Source organism: Gallus gallus, chromosome 12, assembly GCF_016699485.2.
Source record: "Gallus gallus isolate bGalGal1 chromosome 12, bGalGal1.mat.broiler.GRCg7b, whole genome shotgun sequence".
Taxonomy (NCBI): domain Eukaryota; kingdom Metazoa; phylum Chordata; class Aves; order Galliformes; family Phasianidae; genus Gallus; species Gallus gallus.
This window is the reverse complement of record NC_052543.1, coordinates 9,462,127-9,483,712: the sequence shown is the minus strand read 5'-3', so window position 1 is coordinate 9,483,712 and position 21,586 is coordinate 9,462,127. Positions and strand designations below refer to the sequence as shown.

Below are 21,586 nucleotides of genomic sequence, written 5' to 3'. Positions count from 1 at the left end.
ATCACCTCCAGGGTCACCTGTTGGCCGGGCTCCTGCAGCATCCCAGGTTGTTGGACTGGAGATGCTGGGAGAAAAGTTGTGTTTGAGTTAAACACGAGTGTCTGATGTCAGGGGATTCCTGCCAGTCATTGTTCTGCTGCCTGCGTGGAAACAGGCTGAACTCTGCGGTTTTGCTATGTAGCATTCTTATGTAGCTGGCTGAGTCGACAGCATGATAAATGCAATTATTTTTTCCAATTGTTATTTTTGCCCAAAGCATGCAATTGACACTGAAATCTGCTGGACAGAGAAGGAATGAAGCGTCCGCTCACAGCCCTGCAGTGGCACAGTGATACTGAAGGCGTGAGTAGCAGTGGTGGAAAGCAAGTGCTGCCCTATGGCGATGGCTGGGGACAGGCACCAGCCCATGCCCCCTTGGTCCCACCCATAGGTTCTGGTGCTTAGGAACAACCTGCTTTCTTGTTGTGGGGAAGGATGAAGCACACTGAGGCCTCTGCAACCCTGTTTTTTTTTCCCCTAGAAGATGTCTTGGGGTGATTTGGGCCATTGGCATCCAGTGCTGCGTACTGCAACATGGCATTGAGTGACAGGGTCTAGAATGGTCACAGACATGGGTTGATGGTTGAACTAGATGATCTAAGTGATTTTTTCCACCCTTTATGATTCTATGAGTGGGCATGGTGGGGATGGGTTGGTGGTTAGGCTAGAAGTTCTTCATGGTCTTTCCAGCTTTAATGATTCCATGATACCCAGCCAAGTGAAAGGACAGGCTGGCTGAGCTCTCATCGTGGTGGTTAAAGTTTGTTTTAGACACCTTATCTAATCTCCCTCCTAACTTTTGCTGGGGGAAAGCGTTTATTGCTTATTTGGTGTTACTCCACGAGCACTCGCTGGCTGGGGCTCTTTGCGTGTGTGTATGTAGATGTGAAGGCCGATAACTTCAGGCCCCACAGTTTTATGGGTCAGTCAATCCCAACTGCTTCCAACGACAGATGTGGGGATGTGCTGCCTTCGTTACCTGTGGGCCGTGCACTATCAGGGCGTAAATCAGCAAAACAGGGCTCTGTTTATACACATAAATTGCCCCAATCTGACAGCTTAATACCCTTTTGACTTTTTACCCTCTGCGGGGGAGAGCCTGCAATGTCTTATGGCCCTGCTCGCCCCAGTGGTGACGCAGCCCAGCTATAAAGGCATGGAGCACACTCTGCTCCTGAGCCTTCAGGCTTGGCCGCACAGCCACCAGCACCCCGGAGGGGACCGGCCCTTCAGCAGACCAGTCCAGCAGGAAATTATCTGCTCTCCCTCTGCTAAATGACCTGCTGGGCAGCCGGTCACAGGGGCTTGAAAATGCCAGCTCTAGCTATTCCCCTGTGGACATGATTCCTAGGCACGCAAAACCCTACACCAGTAGTTTGGTCACCGGAGGGCAAAGCCACCCGTCCGTGTCCCCAGCAGCACCTTGCGCAAGGCTGAGGCTCTGCTCCGCATGGCCCTGCCCAGCTGAAGGTCAGCAAGGGGAATTTTCCCTGAGCAATGTCATGGGAAAACCTGCTGGGTTGCCTTCGAGGTGTTGGGTTGCTCCAGTAGAACTCTGTGTTTTGTTTCGTGTTTTTGGTAGGGTGAGAGATGAGATAGCAAGGGGTTGGTGAGAAGGGATGAAGAGATGCCAGAACATCACAGTGAAATGGATGGTTGAGATGTTTTCTAGAGATTCCCAGATTTAAATGATGTGGGAGTGGGAGTAAGACTTTGAAATAGAGATCTTGCTTTTGAAATATGCTTTTTAATTCTTACTCCTCTGCCTGTTTCATTGGCTTGGACAACAGGTTCTCACTGCCCATGCAAGCCTTTGGTAGCTCCCTTGGATATTTTTCCTTCAATACTTGCATCCAGCATTAAACTCAACCTGAAAAAAAAGACTTCTAACTCCAAATTTTCGCTTGTGCAGGCACTGACCGGCTCTGGGGGGGCTGTTAACTCAGCCACTGTGCCCTCTTCCCAACCAGAAGCATCCCCACACTGTTACATAGGAAAGAGATACTGGCAGCTGACAATTCCCAACCTGGTTTTAAAGTATAGGTCGGGGCTGAAAATTGATGGTTCTGTTGCCAGTGCTACCCTATGGCTGCAAAGACCTCTTTTTACCCAGCGGAGACAGCTTCTCTTGCTGATCCCACTCTATTTACTGGTATTTCTCAGGAAGAGGAGATATCAGATGCTGCTGTTCCTATGGAACACTGAGCTCAGCTTCCTGCAGAGAAGCGTATGAGACAGCTCAAGGTTGGATGCTCTGCTGTTTTGTATCAAGCAAGCGCGTGCTGCAGCCTTTCTCCCAGCCTGGGTTCACCTTTCTCTCATCTGCCCAGCCCTGGAAAGGCTCATAAGCAGTCAGTTTCTTCGAGGACTCTGCCCTTCTGGCAAACCTGGTTGAAATTGGCCAGCGAGTTCACAAGGTTTATTAGGGACAGAAAGACAGACACACCCACGGCGCAGTCACAAAAGAGTTGTTTCTTCAGGAAATCAGGCTGGGAAAAAAAAAGAGATTGTTTAAGTAAGCAAATACATTTCTTGGAGACAGTAGGGCAGGGAGGTGGTAGGGGAAGCACTTTGTTTATGCACCTATTGGCCCAATGTTGTCTTAAGCATTAGAGTTTCACGTCTGAAATCCCTTTGTGTTTATGCCCGTCTTGTTGCAGTTCTCAGGACTCGCTGTGCACTTTGCCTCCCGACCTCCTGTTTTGCTGCAGGACCCCACAGAGCACACCCCTGAAATCAGCCTTGCACATACAAGGAGTGAAACCATGGAGGGGAAGGAGTGACCCCGTGAAGGTGAGCACGGATGTGAACAACACATTGGTAGTATAGCCGTTCGCTAAAGCTCCCATTTTGGGATTTGCAAACTCCCCTCCTCTATCAGCTCCAAAGCACCAGAGCTGCTCATTCCAGAGTGGTAAAAGCCCTTTTGGTCTGAGCTGTCAGCCCAAAATCCAAGAGCCTGAGAGGCACACTAAGTTTGCCAGAAACGGGTGCAGCCCTCAGGTGTTCCTTTGATGCGCTCCTATTTATTTACAGAGAGCCCAAAAGGTCCCAGTCCCCCCGAAGGTGGCAGGAAACAGGCGAGGACAGAGCCCAGTGCCCCATCCTTCCTGCCAGGGCTGACCCCATCCCCCTATGTCCCACCCCTGGGTGCACATGCGGGTCCCGTGTCTCCATTTCACTTTCCTCCTGGCAAACTCAATGCAGGAAATCAGGCTGATTAAAAACTTTTTTTTTCTAAAAAAAAAAAAAAAAAAGAGGGGCAAAAAAAAAGGAAAAATGTATTTCTTTAATTCCCCCCCCCCCCCCCCCTTCTCTTTTTAACGATCATTTTAATTAGGTTTGAAAAACTTACTGCCGAGCTGACAGCTGGCTGACAGGGCTCCCTTTCACCGGATTGCCCAGCTCAGGGCTTTTCATCTCACATGCAGAATATTTTGACATTCGTGCTTTCTTGGCTCCGTGCGTAGAGCCCAGTGGAACCTGCAGCCTAATTAAATGTAACAATTCCTGAAAATGAGGGTTGTTATTTTTTTTTTCCTCGGGATAAGAATAGAGGTTTTATTTTAAAAAGAGCTAATCTATTTACTCTGGGCTGCCTGCTTCCTGACCTGGCCTCTGCACCTGAGGGGACAGGAACAGAACGGATTAGGCAGGGACTTAGTCACTGGAAAAGATGATGGTGTTGGTGCATGCATGTGTCCCATGTGCTCAAAATGTTGAGAGGCAGAAGGTTAAGAGGCCATGATTTTCCCTGGCAGCTGACTTTTTTCCTTACTTAGAATTATAGACTCATAGAATCATTTGAGTTAGAAGGGGCCCTTAGAGGTCATCCGGTCCAACACCTCTGCAATGAGCAGGAACACCTACAGCTTCATCAGGTGCTCAGAGCCCATCTAGACTAGCCTTGGGTGTCTCCAGGGATGGGGCACCCACCACCTGTCCATGCAGTTCAATGCTGGTTTTACAGCACTGCTGGGTCCAGATGGCTCCATGGACCCACTGGTCCCTCCTTGACCACAGGCCTGCAGGGATGGGGAGTTGATGATTTGCAAACATGGGCCCATGCAAGTCAATGAGTCATGACAGAGCCATTGTATCAAGAGCTTCGAGAAGCAAGACAGCAAAGGGTAGTCAAGGTTTGGATCTGCCCAACTGCATGCCAGCAATCTGCAGCTCTGGGTGCTCAGAGCCTTCCTTCCACAGCTTTTACCACACTATTTCATTTTGACTGTGGTACTTCTGTTCCCTTTAGCAAAGCCCTTCATCCCCATCACCAACAAAACATGGCTGTACTCCAGGAGAATCATAGAATCGCTAAGGTTGGAAAAGACTCACAGGATCATCCAGTCCAACCATTTGCCCATCACCAATCGTTCTCGCTAAACCATGTCCCTCAACACAACATCCAACAGCCCAACTTCCTTTCCATGCCCTACCAAGGGCGCAGATGTAGGGCATGAGCAATGTGAACCGTTCACAGGCTCTCCCTCTCCCCCTGTTCTCTCCCCCATCTCAACCTGTTGTCCTCCAGCACCAGAAATCAAAGCCTGCAGGCTGTGTACCCCATCCGGCCATAGCGGGCTCAGCAACAGTGTCCAGTGCCTTTCCCAGACTGCAGCCTGATGGCAGCAATGAATCAACAGCCGGTGGAGTTGTCAAAGGCATTCCTCCACTTTAATCCTATTGACAGGGACTACTGCCTGGAACAGGAACTGCGGGGTGAGCCATGTCAACAGCAGATTCTTATTACAGATAATATTGATGGGGCCTTTACTTGAATAATGAAGGGAAGAGCCCTCTGCTTTGACGTTTGTCTCCAAAACCTAGAATTACTAAGAGTTTAACCATCGGAGGGGAGCTTAAGATAGTTGCATCTTAAAGGATCTGCTTTCTTGTCGCATTCAAGGCTGGGGAAAGGAGTTTAGCCCATACGCTGAGAGCTCCGCACTGACCTTTTCACTGCTCTTAATAAATGTTACAGTTAAATAAAGTCGGATGGATTTTTCTATCTACTGTAGCATGTTATCCACTTTCTTGGAAGAAAAAAAAATGTTTAAAAAAAAAAAAAAAAAAGCAAATCCCTGTTTAATATCACTGTTACTCATTATCTTTGGAAGCTGCAGGGCGAAAGGCAAATAGGAAGGGCAGGGGCAGGACAATCCAGGCTGAATTATCAGGGTAATTCCTACCATCACACACGATTATGTGTCCCTCTCTCTAAATACGGTTGAATCAGGGCTCTGTAAATGGGTTGTGATCTTATGGTTAAAGCTCAAACAAGAGTCAAGAGCTCTGGACATGTTTGGGAAAAGTTTTTTTGCCTTTTTTTTTTTTTAAACTACCATTATTATTATTATTATTATTATTATTTTATTCTATTTTCCACTGTTCAAAAAGAGCTGCAGGGTCTCTATTTCTTGGTTCCCTACAGGAGTGGAGACGCCAGAGCTGCAGGGGAGAGGCTGCCTGGGAAGTCAGATGAGGACAGAAGGCATCAGCCTTTCCAGGAAAGAACCTGTCCTTGCACATTTCCTCGTGTCTGGGCTTCAACAACGTGATTGCGAGCACATGGTGAGAAAAGGGACAGAAGATGGGGTTAAGTGGTGGGATCCCCACTCCTGGATTTTTAAATGCAACCAGGAGCTCCAAAGTGTCCCTCTGAAGCCCTGTTCTAGAGCCCTTTCTAAGTAGGGGTTGGACCTCTGGCTCCTATTTGGACAGATGAGGAAGACAGCAGGCAAAGTTGGCCTTCGGCCACACTTATACCTCCCAGATCCTAGTGCTGGCCCAGGACTGAACCAGCAGGTGGTTTAAGTTAGAGCAGCCCCGTGGCTGCTCTAACTTAAGCCAGCTGGAATCTCTTCTGGGGCCAGTTCTACCAGCCAAGGCTTGCTGGATTACAGCAGGGCCCCGAAAGGCTCCAGCCCACCCCTGCATGGCCTACACAAGAGGTCCAGGGAGCAGATGACATGAAAATGTCAGGGCAAGTCCCAGCTGGTGCTTTAGGACAGCTTTAATTCCTTCATGCTGCTGCAGAAAATTGGTATCTGGTCCAAGGGAGTCTGTTCTCATGGTATTTTTAGTCTGATTTTGAGGACCCTAGGAGTTTTGGATTGCCCTTAAGTCTGAATTTTATATTTTCTGACTTGAGCTATCAAATATTTTCCATATATAAACAGCAGCCACAACATTTCAGGTTGGATGAGTTGTGTTTTAGAAATAAAATTTTTAAAAAAGAAGAAAAGTAAAAACACCAACTGGTTTAAAGTTACTGTCCTTAGCTTGAGCATACCTTGCTCTGCAAGGTTTTCCACTCTGGAAGAGGCTTGCAGCGAGAGGTTAGGGATGTTCCCTCAAGGCACTCATTTAATAGCTAGATCTGTCCCAGTGCCCTCATGCTTTCTGTCTCAACCAGGTGTCCATGAGATCCCAGAGCAGACATTCTTCAGAGCCAGGGAGAAGCCCTGGTCAGGCTGTGGGAGGTGGCGGTGCTTGTGAGCTCAGGACACGAAGGGATCAGCAGCATGAAGTTGCCCTTGAGCCTCTGAGAGCCGTGGGCATGGCTAGACTATAAAATCATAGAATTGTTAAGGTTGGAAATACCTCTAAGATTATCTAGTCCAACCACCAACCCATCCCCACCATGCCCACAAACACGTCCCTCAGAGCCACATCTCCACAGTTCTTGAACGCCTACAGGGACAGTAACTCCACCACTCCCTGTGCAGCTGTGCCAATGCATCACCACACTTTCTGAGAAGAAATGTTTCCTAATACCCAACCTGAACCTCTCCTGGCACAACCTGAGGCCATCACCTCTCATTCTATTGCTGTTACCTGGGAGCAAAGGCCAATCTCCACCTCACCACCACCTCCTTTCAGGGTATTGCAGAGAGGGATGAGGTCTCCCCTGAGCCTCCTCTTCTCCAGACTGAACCATCCCAGTCCCCTCGGCTGCTCCCCATCAGACATGTTCCAGACCCTTCACAGATATTTGTGGTCCTGCACTGGTGTGTATGAGCAGAACAGTGTGTGGCTCTGGAAGTACCGGGGAAATGCCATCCTCATCTTCACGTGGTTACACTGGGAGCTGAAATCTGGCCAACATGGGCCACGGGTGGTACCCATGGAATTATCCGAGACTTCATATAACTCAACTGGGTCCTTCAGGACAAGAGAATAGACCAAAACAATGAGAGAATTTTTCCTTTAAGAAAAAGGAAGACTTCTTTTAAAATGAAAAAAAAAAAAAAAAAAGAAGTTGTTTCCACAGTATTTGACTTCTGAGCTGAGGTGGTGCTTTAGTGTGTACTGGGCTTGCACTTCTCTGGTCTTTTCTAGAACCTGGAGGCCTGTGAACTGCCTGTTCCTTTTTCTTTTCTTTTTAAAATGAAATGTGGGATTTTTGCATAATCCACCAGAGCATGGAGCTGGGGAAGGGGTGAAGAAAAACATTAAGTACTGTGGGACTGAAATTGCAAGAGTTGGCAATCCTGATTTTTTTGTTTTTTTCTTTCCTTTTTTCCAGAGAAGAAGAAAACACCCCCCATTTTGCTGAGCCCCAGCAGGGTGAACAGAGGGAAAAGGTGCTTCAGGGCAGGAAGAAACTGTGAAGAAACAGGTTTGCAAACTCCATTTATATTGGATTGTTTAAAAATTGTCCTGAGAGCTGCCTTCTGGGGACAGCTGTCCTACTCTGAAGGAGGGAGAGCAGAGATGTGTGTGGGGAGAAGCTGTGTGTGGGACTCTTGGGGCTGGGACAGGACTCAGGTTGCAATCGCCTCTGGTTGCTCTCAGGCCTGGGGAAGGCAGGGAGAGGCTGGGCACATGGAAGAAAGGCTCCATGAAACCCTTTGTCCCATAGGAGAGACATCTCCCTCTGCAACAGGAGAGATCTCAGTTAGTCATAAGCAGCCCTGGCAAGTAGAGAGGTGATAAAGGCAACTGAATCATAGAATCATTTGAGATGGAAGGGACCCTTAAAGGTCATCTGGCCCAACTCCTCTGCAATGATCAGAGGCACCTACGGCTCCATCAGGTGCTCACAGCCCATCCATCCTGACCTTAAGTGTCCCCAGGGACCTATCGTCTCCAGGTCCCCTCCCTGACAGCCATCTGAAGTCATGGCAACACTGCAAATGCCTCTATGCTCAGGCAGGACATGCAGAAAAAGCTGAGCTGCCCTGGAGATGCACATGGACTGGTGGTACCCAACCTGCAGCACAGCAATGGATAAACGGAGGCTCAGCATTGCAGTGGATAAATGGGGGCTCAGCATGGCATTGCATTAATGTGCTGCATCCCAAGAAATGTTTCCTCAGGGTGGAGGAATGCTGGTAAGGGTCTCTACTAATGCACCCATAGACAGTATCTGGTCTGGACTGCTCAACAGCAGAAACGAACACATCCATCTTGCCTTGGCTGCACGTGGCATGCACGGGAGGCTGTTCCTTATTAGCACTCGCAGCCATTGGCAAGAGCTGCTGGAACAGAGGTTGAGCTCCAACTGCTATTCCTGCCTCTCCTCCTTCACTTGTGCTTGTGTCTTTCTCAAACTCATTCCTTTTGGAATTTTCCATGCTTCATCCAAGCTCAGTGACAAGTTTTTGCTGAAGGTGTGGACTGTGCTGGTTGGAGACCCCTTTGTGGCACTCCTCACCCATGGTGAAAGTTCATCTTTCGTGTCCAAGGAGGCATCAAGCTGAAGAAAATCTTTAGATGATGGATTCTGATTTACTTACTTGTTTATTTGTTTTGAAAAGTGACTTAAAAGTTTACATTTCCATCAACTGGAACATAAAAGGAAATCAATTATTTAGATCTCCCCAAGTGGAAAGCTGCAAAGGTCTGGCAAAATTGAAGTTTTTCCATGGAACATTCAGATTTTGTGAAAACCATGCTTTCTGTTGAGAAAAAAAACAAACAAACTGATCATTAGTCTTTGATCTGCTCTACTTTCAAGGGACAATTCAAAAATATAAGGGCAAAAATCTCCACTTCCAGCATCTAATATATCAACACTTTCTCAGCGTGACTTCAATTCCATCCCCTCAGTGAAGAGGCTAAAAAAATTTCTCAGGTTGAGGAAAAGTATTTTATCAGTTAGAAAGTTGTGGAAATTTAAAATGGGTATCTTAGTGCATGTGTTGGATTTGCAGCTTGCCTTTCTTCCTATCTGGGTTGAGGATGCTGGTCTTAGAAGCCCAGTGTTAACTCAGTTATGAGTATTCTTGGTAGGAGGCTTTTGGTTTAATTTTATTTCTTAAAAAAAAAAAAAAAAAAAGGAAAGAAAGAAAGAAAGGACAACTCAAACACAGAAAAATCTGTTTAGAACTGAAGCAGCAAAAATCACATCTTGGCACTGAGAAACCTCCATTCATTACGTTTCTGCAGCAGTGATTCTAGGGTTGAATTTATTATTGACAGGAATTTTGTGGTTTAATGCACGTTTTTCTTTGGATTTTCAAATTTAAAGATTGTTTTCCTTTGACAGCCTTCTTTTTCTTAGAAAGTCAGGATAACCAAATAGTAAGCCTAAATAATTAAATCTTCAAAAGCTAGCGAGTTCCAGTCCAAGGATTTGTGGCATTACAAAGTTAACACAAGGTCATCGCACAAATGTAGAATTTGCTCCACTCCCTTCTCCACCCCATCATGTCAGGACAACTTCCTGAATGTCTGGAAATTGTCTCCACAAGCGTATGAATGTAAATATTAATTTGGTGCTTCCAGACACACACACACATACGAATGAAATTGGCGTAGTCTGTGTACTGAGCACGCATGAAGTAGTTCCTTGAATGCACAGTGCATTTGCAAAACGCTCAGAATGCATCATGGTGGATGGCTTGATTTGAAACATTAAGATAGGTGATAAGAAATTCTTGCTATAAAATCATTTATGTATGTTTCAAACGACTCACTTAAAGGGGAAAAATATTTTATAATTAACATGACAGATAAGAGTAACTGTGACACTTTAAATAAATGCAATGTATTTGATTTTGAAGTAGGGTTTAAGATTCTGGAGATGTGTTCAAGAGAGAAGGAAGATGCACTCAGAGTACTGTATATCATCTTAAGAAATTAAGAGACCTCACATGAATCCTTATTCCTAATTGCCTCCTACTTGGAGCTTCCTAGGAGATGGGAGCGGGGCTAATTAAAACAGAGCTGGCAAAAAGAAGACCCTACAAGGGAACTTGGGCTTCTTTTCCATGCTGATAGCCATGCAAGGAGAAGGCAAAGATCTGGCCATAGTGGAAGTAATTGGGGAAAAGCTACCTCTACAGATTTTAAAGGAAAATACAGGGTGGATGGTATCGTAAATGCTAGACACGATGGGTGTGGTGTTGGAGAGTTGGTGACCAGTTTAGTGGGCAGTTTTGTTTAGTTTGAAGGTGTGTGATCTTAGGCCCTGCTCTGGGCTAAGTTCCTACAACCTCTCTGCAGATAAACGGGCAGTAGCTAGAGGTGGGCAGCTGCATGGCAGAAAGGGGAATGGGTGTTTCCCGCCAGCACATTGATCTGCAGCGTCCATCACCAGGATGAATTAAAAAATACCCTGATCTCCATGGCACTTTCTTCTCATCTCTTAACTGCTGCTCAGGCAAAGCTGTTATTAATTCAGGAGGAGTCTGCCTGAGCAAGAAGTCTCCAGAGTCCAAAATATTTTGCGGAGAGTAAATATAAGAATTTTTCACCTACCACAGAACAGCATCAGCCTCTGGGTTGAAAGCAGGAGCTGTTTAACAATGCGCAGAAACATTTCCCCACAGGTTTGGACAGGAGTTGAAGGATTGTATGCCCAATTGAGCCTACAACTGAAAGCAATGAGCTGGATGGACACTCCTGGTATGGGGTTGGAGGGTGAGTACTACCTGCCTGAGTACCACACCGCTTCCTTTAGGACACTGGGAGATTTGCTGGAGCTCGCCCATCTGACCCAATCCTCCACATGAGATCTGGCAAGATAATCACTCCAAGCGTCTGGGTAAGTACTGCAAAATGCTTCAAATAAATGAATAGAAATCATCTGCTTCATAGATGCCAAGGGCTTTCAACATGTCATTTCTTGGTAAACAAAGAATTTCAGCACGACAGTATCTTAGGATGTTATTGGCCATATTTGTTCCCTCGTGCATATTGAAATGAATGCGAATGAAGTTGCACAGCTTTCCTTTACGTTCTCCTCTGGCTTGGAGATTTTCTTCCCGCTGCAGTGGAGATGAGGGGGCTGCTCTGGCTACACCTAAACGGATCCATCTGCCCCTATCCCCCCAAACTCTTATTTCTGTGATGGCAAAGGGCAGGTGGAAGTTCTGCTCGTGCTCAGTGTTGCGTGAAGTGCCGTACACTCTGAGTAGAAAACAAAACAAAATACGTCTTTTTTTGGTGGACATTAGAATGCAATAAAAATGTGTGTGCTTCCCCCCAGCCCCCAGCTAAATTGATTACATCTGGTGGCATGAAAAAAATAGCCAAAATGTCAGACTGAGTCACACAGCCCCCTTGGGTGGTTATATTTATTTCAGGGTTGGAGCACTCATCAAAACAATTTATCCTTGGCTCTCCTTCTCTGCCTTCCCATCTCTGTGCTTACAAACCCTTCTGTGTTCCCTAACACTTACGTTTAGCCCCAAGCTCGCTCCTTCCCTGGACGTTCCTTTCTCCCTCTCTAGGCTGGCTCAATCCCCTCTCTCCTTTCCCTTTGCTAAATCTACCCCAACAAAGCCTGTAGCTGCAACTCTCCTCTGGGGATAGCAGAGGAAGCTGAAGCACAGACTGCTTCTAAGACTGTCACCTATTTAGTGTCTTGTTTCACATTGCTTGGGGTGAAGGGACTTGATAAAAATGAGTGAGTAAGCTCCCTGCTGTTGTTTCCATCATCTCTGCCACCAGTGCAGCCAGTGCGGGACCATCTTGGTGGGACTGCCATGGCTCCATCCCCAGCCTCACTTGCTCTCCCTTGGCTGCGACAGAGGTAGATCTGCCAAGTCTCTTTTGGCGGATTCTTTGTCGGGCTCAGCTCACTTGTGTCCCATGTTTTCTCTCTGGCAGGGAGCATCACTAGAAGCAAGTTCAGGGTAAAGAGAGGGTGTGATGCAGCAGGTGAGGAGGACTTCATCACCAAGAACATAAAACCTCATTTTCACCCCTCTTCCAAAACCTTGTCCTTCTATCCAAATCATAAATGGCCACATCCTACCTGAGGATACCCTATATATCCTGGTCCATAAATCCCTTTGCAATTTGCTGCTAGGTTGAGTCTGATTTAGGATGAGAAGGAATGGCCTCAAGTTGTGCCAGGGAAAGTGCAGGTTGGACGTTAGGAAAGCCTTCTTCTCCAAAGGAGTGGTCAGGCACTGGCACGGGCTGCCCAGGAAGTGGTGGAGTCACCATCCCTGGAGGTGCTCAAGAAATGAGGAGATGTGGTACTGAGGGACATGGTTAGTAAGCAACAATGGAGGACAATTGGACTGGATTATCTCAGTGGTCTTTTCCAACCTTAACAATTCTATGATTCTATGCACTCATACATTGCGCCAACCGCAGTTGCTCTAGGATCCTTGTGGACCAGAATGGCTGCAGAAGTCATGGAATCATAGAATCATTTGGTTGGAAAGGACCCTTAAAGGCCACCTGGTCCAACCCCCCTGCAATGAACACGAACACCTACAGCTCCATCAGGTGCTCAGAGCCCATCCAGCCTGACCTTGAGTGTCTACAGGGAGGGGGCATCCGCCACATCTCTGGACAACCTGTGCCAGTGCCTAACTGTCCTTATTGTAAAACACTTCTTCCTTATATGCAATCAAAATCTTCCCTCTTTTAGTTTGAAACCATTTTCCCTTGTCCTGTCACAGTAGACCCTGCTAAAGAGTCTGTCCCCTTCTTTCTTACAGTCCCCCTTTAGATACTGAAAGGCCACTCACAGATCTCCCAGGATTCTTCTCTTGGGACTGAAACTCTTGATTACTCTTGCTTTGGGGCTGAAGGACTGCCCAGCATGCTGCTTTTCCTCCAACAGAAAGAAGCCCTTGCTTTCTCCACTGCACCTGAGGAACCAATGGCAGATGATGGAGACAGAATGGCTCACTGCTCTCATGGCTGGAGAAGCGGTGGGAAGCTCTTGGCACCACAACCTCTGAGTTAATGTACTCTGCTCTGCTCGCTGTGCCTCCTTGCTCCCAGCATGGGCATGGACTCCTGTTATGCAGCATGCCACATTTTTTTCCTGCGGTAAGTCAGAGCCCCCTGGGATCTGGTATTGTGCTTTTTTTTTCCCCCCCAGGTATTTTTGTCTGTGAACCACAGAAAGCTGAATAGCAGGAAATGAAGTGCAGATTGAGAACATGGTTGAGTGCACTTGCTAAAATAAAACATTGGGGGGAGGAGGGAGAGATTCTTTTATAAATAGAAAATGAAGTGTGTTTATTTTTTATTGATGAAGTATTTAATTGCTGTGAGGATTTAGGAGATGTTTGTAGCTGTGAGTTGACTAGAAATGCTGCTTGGTCTTTGGTGCAATCACCCTGCTCCATCAGATCACCTGCTTCATGGCTGGGAAGGGCACAGGGATGTCAGGATTTCTTGATGTTCTCTGGTTTGCCACAATTATGCCAGCAGTTCTGAAGAAATCACTGATTTCTTCTCTCTACATCCTAGGAAGACACCAAGATTAGATGAGAGGACGTGTTCGGCAGCAGAAGAGAAAGTCTCTGGCCAGCACACTTGAACTTTGGCCAGGCTGGCTTACCCAAGCAGTGATTTTGGTCAACACACGTGAGTGAAGGATGTGGAGATAAGATGTGACCTTTTAGATTATTTTGTTCCTCTCCTACAAATGCTGGACGGGTCCAGCCAGGCAGCTGAGTTCTTTTGTGAGGTTAAATTAATCTCATTAATTCAAATGTCTAAAATTAGCAGCCTTTAGTAATCAGTGACCTGGACTGCTTTCTTCTGGCGTGGTGGTGGGTTAAATCTCTTTAGGCCATCTCTTGTCTCTGGAGCTGTCATGCTTTCCCAGTGTCTCTGAATTACTGCCTGAAAGATTGCACTTTTAAGTTGTTTGTTTTGCTCCAGTGAAGGATGATGGAGCTTCAAATGCAGAGACCAGTGTGCTTGGAGTCTCCATGACAGGTCTGGGCACCTTCATAGGAATCATGGGTGTAACCAAGAGGTGTATTAAAAGAAAAAGGGGCTGCCTTTGTTTGAGGTTTTGTATAGTCTCAGTAAAGCATCCAGGGAAGCTTTGAGGCACATGCTGAAGTCAGTGAGTTAACCATCTTTATCAAAGCTTACTTGAATTAGATCCTCAGTATACAGAAATAGAACACACTGGTTGCCTTTCAGAGGGACCAGCCATTGATCAGCCACACGTCTATGGAGCAAAACCATCATGAAGGAACTTAGGGTCACTGTTTCAGCTTGCCTTCACCCCTTTCCAGCTGTTCCCATGCAGGGAAAGACATCATTCCCTTTGGCCATCAGAGGCTGTAGAGGTGATCCAAGCCCTTTTGCCTCATCTATCTTGCCCATTTGTACTAAGTCTCCATTTCTGAAAGTCTTGTCTTGACCTTGCCTTAACAGAACTTCTGTCCTGACCTTGCCATCACAGAGGAAAATGTCCAGTTATGCAGCCTCCAGACTAAACCGCCACCAGCCCAATGGAGACAACCTCATCTGTGAGTGAACTGCAAGTTCGTTTGCCTTTCTTGGAGATGAAAACCTCTCAGCAGCTCATGAGATCGCACAAGAAGGTCTGAATCCCTCTGCATGGGAGTGGGTAGTCCCTGTGCTGGCTGATGTTCCAGTGGAAAGTAGAAGGGGGATTCAGACAGAAGAGAAATTCTAGAGGGGAGAATAGATGCAAGAAATTCCTAGGAATGTCACAGAAACCAACAACCCCCACTCCGCTCCTTCCAAACCAACCCACCTAAAAAATGCCATTTTGTGGGCTATTTTGGAAAGGAGTCCATGCCTGGGGAATTTTTGGCTGATGCTTATGGCTTTTAGAAGTTTCTGGGAGATCAGACGAATAGAAACAGGAACCAGATGGGACTTCTAGCTGCTGGAAAGAAAGGGAGAAAGAAAGGAAAAAAAATAATCCATCCCTTGTTTAAAATCTGAAGAGCACTTGTTCACTTTTGGGGAGTTTCCTCTTCACCCTGGTTTTCTTATTTTAAAGTAATTTAGCCCGGTTCCATTATATTCTCATAGGACGTTTCTCTCTTTTGTTGTTGTTGCTAGGAATTTTTCTTTCTTTTGCAATAAAAACCAGTTTATTCTTAGGAGAATTTAAGCCTTTGCCTTACTAGATAAAAAGAAAGCCAGCTGTTGGTTTTGTTCTCACAGCAACCTCAACATCCCTTGGCCATTTACTCACTGAGTTTATCTCTGTGTGGCTGCAAAATACAAAATAAGATGGTGGTAGTGAAGAGTAGAGCAAAGTCAGAGATGGCTCTGAGCTAGCAAAACTGAGTGTGCGTAATTTCCATTTTATGTAGATGACCATAAAAGGGAAAGTTGCACTATTCTGAAATGTGAGGTGCACTCAAACATGGACTGCAGATGCCTGGTGCCCTCAATGACCCAACCTGTCGAGTAAAGTGTTGGACTTGTAGAGTCCTGATTGTTGGGTTTTGGGGGGTTATGGATCAACAAAAACCCCAGCCTGGTCCAGTCCCAGGCTCCGTTTTATCAGACCTTGGCTCTGGAGCTGGTTCATTTCTGGAATATATCCCAGAGGCTGAATAAGGGCCAAGGAGCATTTTCCAGCTCCTGTGTCCAAGCTGGACTCCGTGCTGGGAGTCGCAGTCCAGCTGAGATCTGACACCATTCTGGAACTGCGCTCGGTTGTGCATCATCCCCGTAGTCTTTTCTTTCCGTACTGATGGGCCAGAGGGAACCAGTGCCATACATCATATTGTGCCCCTACTCTACTCAGGAGAGTCATGAGATCTTATTCCCTGGCTGGTGAGAAGAATGGAAAATAGATAGCAGCTCATAGGTGAAGGTGATAATTGGCTATTACCGTATTAAGAAGCTTTGCCAATGATCTTCTTTTAAGCATTCTGCTTTTAAGGAACTCTTTTAGTGGTTAACATATCTTCCAATTTTCCAGATATTTACTGCTTCCTGGAAAAAAATGCACTCTTCCCAGGATCCTATCTTGTTTTACGGTCTTCCTCTCTTAACATCATCTCATATTATTTCTCCTGCTCTCTAATCTGCAGCCATTCCCAAGACAGGGTCATCAACACAATGCAATGGCCCTTGATAAACTTTCACCCATGGTTTGCGTGTCAGTATGAGAGGAAATCCGTCCTTGGGACTAAATAAATGTGTATTTCTAGGGATTGGATGCTTCACAACCAACACTGAGAGTGTGCTGTGTGTTATGATGCTTACTAATGGTGATGCACAAAGTCAACAGTAGATCTTTTAAGACACAATAGTTGATGTAAATGTGCGTGCATTTGAACACATGGCTTTGGTTCCAAGGTTCGTCACAGACAGACCTAACTAAGCCAGCTGCTTGAACCCTCTGTTATGGTGACCAATTGATTAGATTAGTTTAAATGAAAAAAATGCCCCCAAATGTAAAGCTTTGGTTTTGTACATCCAATTTGAGCTCCGACTTTGTGGCTTGCTTTTTTCTTTTAGCTCTAGCTGGTCAGGCAGGATGTCCCATATTAGAATGCTGCTCAGTTGTTGTTGTTCTTTGTGGTTCCAGTGAGCTGTTTTTTTTTCAGAAATGTCTGGAAGGAAAGAGACAGAGGGGACTTGCTTCACAGGTTTTGTACAAAAGCTTTTATTTTCCCTTTTTTCCCCCCTCCTTTTCACTTCTCATGGATCTGATGTGCGAGTGCTCTCAGGAGCGACATGCTCAGATTCTAAAGCAAAGCGCTTATCACATGACTCAGGTGACTGCTGTTGCAGTTGAAGCAGTATCATCCTAGGAATTTTGTTTGAATTCAGCTGCCAGCTCAAACAAAAGTCATCTGAGTAGGCAAGCTTTTACTGGTTTCACTTTGGCTTCCCACGTCGGTTTAATTTGGCCCATGTTTGCTCAAAATGTCTCCAGCTGTCTAGAAACTTGTTCCTAGCGTTCTGGAACACTCACAACCCTTTTGGCCAGTGTGACCTTAGTTGTAAAGGCTGGATGTTGTTTATTTCAGATCATTTTTACTAGCTCTATTATACATAAGGCAGCTCACATAATTGTAAGAGACAAATGTGTTGGTTGCTGTCCTTCTGTTCACAGGTTCTAAGTTACTGTTGTCCACAATGCTCAGGCATGAGATTTCCCAGAGAACACCACCTCGTTTTGTTCCATGGGAGTTTTTGCTAATATTTTCTTTTATATTATCACTCTCATTGTTTCTCTGCTGGAAACTTTCCATGCACTTCACATGGAGGACCAAAGTGTCAGAAGATTAAAGGAATGTCTTTTTGCCCAACTAACATGAACTGCACGCTGAACTAGGCACAACTATGCACTACTCAGAAAAAGAAATGCCTTCTAAAGAAGTAAGTGGCTGGAAGGAGGCAGTGAAAATCCATCAGATTTGCATGACTAATTAGCTTATCCACTAGTTATTATCCTTGTGTTTGCTTGCAATGAGAATCTTCAAAGATTATTCTATATTGGACATATAGCTGACTTTTTGCTTACACAATTCTTTCTGTACCCACATATTGCTGTGATGGCTGCTCTACTTCAGCAAATGTAATTTGCTCTTTAGATCAGGTGCAAGTCAGGGAGGCCATAAGAAGGAAGGAGAAAGACTCTTCAGCAGGGTCTGTTGTAATAGGACAAGGGGAAATGGTTTCAAAATAAATGAGGGGAGATTTAGGCTGGATGTAAGACGTTTTTTTACAATTAGGGTAGTGAGCCATAGGTAGCCCAGAGAGGTATTGGGTGCCCCATCCTTGGAGACAGCCAAGGTCAGGCTGGACAGACTCTGAGCACCTGATGGAGCTGTGGGTATCTCTGCTCATTGCAGGGGAGTTGAAACAGCTGGCATTTAAGGGTCCCTTCCAACTCAAACAATTCTATGATCTTCCTTACTCATAAATGTTGAGAGGATATGTGTTGTTCTCTTTTTTTTCAAAAAAAAACTGAATATTACCTTTAAATGACTCCTCATGTTTCTATATATCCTACAACTAATTAAACTTACTGCTGGGGAAAGGATTAATTTTCATGTGCTCAAAGCAGGGTGCAGGAAGCATGTTACCTTGGTGTTCTGAAACGTGGCTGAAAAGTAAAAATTTGAGGGTTTTTTGTTTTGTTTTGTTTTTGTTTTGAAGTGCCTGCTAGGTAGTTCTCTTAGAAAGGCTGGTAGAACTGAAAAAGAGGACTGATGTAATAAAACTGCCTTTTGACAAATCATTCCAAAGAGCTGAATTCAGCACTGTTCTCTTTCTGAGCATCGCAACCAAGCAGGTTGGTATCATTTCCTGTTTTCTGACATTCACAAACTTCCACTGGACACAATAAAACACACAAAAGTCATCTAATTTTAACAACAACAGTAAGTATCAAAAATACTTTCAACCTGATGAGGCCTTTATGTATACAAAGAAAGAAATAAAATCTGTGTTTGTTATCTAATCTATCAGCTTCCTCTTAAGAAATCTTATATCCCAGAATCATAGAATAGTTGAAAGAGGGAATCTTAAATGCCTTCTAGTCCGACTCCCATATCTGAGCCTTATGTAATTGAGGAAGCTTAATTTTCCAGCTCAGTTGTATTTATTTTTTTCGTATAAGAGTTTTCAAAATCAGAGACAGGTCCCATGGGGACATGCCAGGTGTGTTTTGCCCAAAGTCAAAGTTTGGGCTCTTACCTTCACCTACTCCCCTCTCAGTGAGAATGAAAGAGAAGGGGCAATTGATACTCTCTCTAAGCATTTGCCCATAATTTCTGTAAATTTTTTATAGGGCTTCTAGGAAATATTAACCGTGTGTTGTCTGGAGCATGAAGTGGTTGATGCCTCATCCCCAGAGACACCCAAGTTCAGGCTGGACAGTGTTCTGAGCACCTGATGGAGCTGTAGGTGTCCCTGTTCATTGCAGGGGGGTTGGACCAGATGGCCCTAAGGTCCCTTCCAACTCAATTGATTCTATGTTCGAAGCATCTGCCCTCTGCTGCCTGGACAGTGGAAAGAGGGACATTGCATCCTTGGAATTGTCTGAATTTCTGCAGTGCTCTCCATGCTTTGGGTCTCCCAGGTTCCATAGGCTGGCATTTCACAACAAGGACATCCCCAGAGCAGCTTGGGACCTCCACGGGGTGCATCACCCGAAGAAAATAGAGAAATGAAGACGAAAATGGGTCCGGCTTTGCCCTGGGTGAGTCTGGCTGGGCCTGATTCAGAAAAGCCCACCCGTGTTTCCCTCTGAGCACACAAAGAGCTGGGACGAGACGTGTCCCCACGGCGAGCACTTAAGTGCTTTGCTGAACCGGGGCCAAGGTCCAGCCTGGAGCCACCCCGCTCCGCCGGCTCTGTCTTTGGCGCCGCACCGTGGAGTTGGCCCTCCTCTTGGACTGGAGAACGTTACGAAATCCTGGGCCTGACAGAGAGCAGATGCATTATTGGGAAGCCCTCGGGTCATGAGAGGGCTAATAGTCACATTCCTGGCTGGGATGGCGAAAGATTTACGCTGGGCGCTTGCTCGCCTCGCCCTGCACCAGGCCGGCTCCCTGCTTCACCAGCCCCCTCGGCTTTAATTGTTGTGTTAATGGCCCTTTTATTTGAAGCAGATCCCCTGGCTTACAGAGGAGAATGTCATTATGTCGTATTTTAGATGTATTTACATTCTCCTTGCCACAGGGATAACGTTCTAATTATTTTCTATAGCTGACAGCACCAGCGTCTCTGGTATTAGGGACCCCTTAGACCTGATTACGTGGTCTGTTTTTCTTCAAATCACCCACAAATGACAGCGTGGAGCAGGTTTATTATCAATTGACGTACCTTTGCTTAACGCAACTTGCTCCCGAAACAAATGTCCTGAACAGATAATACATGTTAAGAGCATGTCTTTCTGCTTGCACGAAGGCAGATGGGCTTAGGAGGTCAAGCCAACGGTTGACCTCTCCTGACTCCTCGGGCCCTGCAGCACACCCCAGCGTGGTGCTGGGCCATGTTTCCTATGCAAATCCTATCCAAAGGCCATCGGAAAGGACTGCTGTATATTATACAGCTACCGTGTCACACGACTGCATGGGAAAGGAGAAGAGGTGGGTGCTAGGTTGGGTTTGCAGTGAGGTGTAGTGAAGCAGCAGGCTCTGGTCTAGATGCTTGGACTGTGCTTGTGTGAGAAGTTTCTTTTTAGGGGGAGAAGAGGAATGGAGAGCTGAAAGGAGCTAAGACTCCTCACTGGATAGAGCTGTACAACACACGTTGGCCTTGATGGAAAGGGTGGTGAAAGGAGACGCCTGGCAGTAGGGTGTGTGGGGCTGTGGAGGGAAGTTGGGAACTGCATAGAGAAAAGTTGCAATAGAAGACAAACCAAGAGAAGCGGACCAAGCACTGGAGGCAAGGGAGAGAGGCAAAGTAGGGTTGAAGCCCTGGAGTTGGCCATGGAAGTATGGGGGCATGCAGAATTAGGGACAGCAATCAAGACGAGGAGATTGAAAGACACAGTTGTTAGAACAGAATGATTTGTTTTATCCTGAGTCATTTATTCACCAAATTTCCCCCCTGAGATCTTAAACAGACTGAAGTGGTTTCAAACGTTGTCATTATTTAGGACAATTCAACAAAATGTTTGTTGCTTTGAAAAGAAGGGAGGGGCGGGGAGTAGAGAAATGAAAGAAAGAAAGGAAAAATAAAAGTCTGGATAGTCTGGTTTGCCACATTTGAATTTTATTGCCAAATTGGGATGGGTCAAGAAAATCACTCTTTCTCTTCTCTGAGCAGGGGAGTTCCACTTACAAAGACCCTTCTGATGTGAATGCTTACCCAAGCCCAGATGCAGTCTCCTTGTGTATTGAAACAACAGAAAGCAAGTATTTGTCCTAGTGAAACCCTGTCGAGGAAAAGTTTGTGCACCAGGACATCTCAGCATGAAGACAATCTCATTACAAAACTCAGGCGCGTCTTAGTGGAGACTTTTCTCCTTGCAGCACCAGAGATTATTTTTTCCTTGGGGCTCCTGGGCATGCAGGGCATTTTAAAAGCAAATAGAAAAGCAAAGATGCTGCCCCAAGGGGAGTTACAATTTAAGTCAGACTAAAGCAGAATGAAAATGCTGGCCACGTGGTATTAAAAGCCAGAAGATGGGCACTTTTACTTGGAAAGCCAAGACTTCCATTAAGCTATTTAGATTTTCTTGTCTGTATGCAGGGCTTCCGTAGCCATTTTTAGCTTCTCCTCAAAAGAAATAGGTCTCACGGCTTCCCGAGTAACTTTGGAGCCTATCTGAAAGGTTCAGTGAAAGGTGGCAGTAGGGTGGATGTCTTACGTTTGTTGAAAATCAAAAGCCAGGTAGAGAAGAGACAAACCATTTATTTCAAGAGAAGTAAAA

The 21,586-nt window shown here is 45.8% G+C and overlaps 1 long non-coding RNA gene across 7 annotated transcripts in view; it reads left to right on the top strand.

Moving 5' to 3' along the window:
• Positions 1–21,586, top strand: part of LOC101750361 — a 115,651-nt gene that overhangs the window by 42,259 nt on the left and 51,806 nt on the right. For all 7 annotated transcript variants that reach the window (XR_005839218.2, XR_005839221.2, XR_006931289.1 and 4 more), the window contains 8 exons: positions 2,700–2,832; positions 5,474–5,613; positions 7,571–7,663; positions 10,821–11,035; positions 12,103–12,153; positions 13,073–13,284; positions 13,711–13,827; positions 14,635–19,405. This is a non-coding gene — a long non-coding RNA (uncharacterized LOC101750361). The remainder of the gene's footprint in view (positions 1–2,699; positions 2,833–5,473; positions 5,614–7,570; positions 7,664–10,820; positions 11,036–12,102; positions 12,154–13,072; positions 13,285–13,710; positions 13,828–14,634; positions 19,406–21,586) is intronic.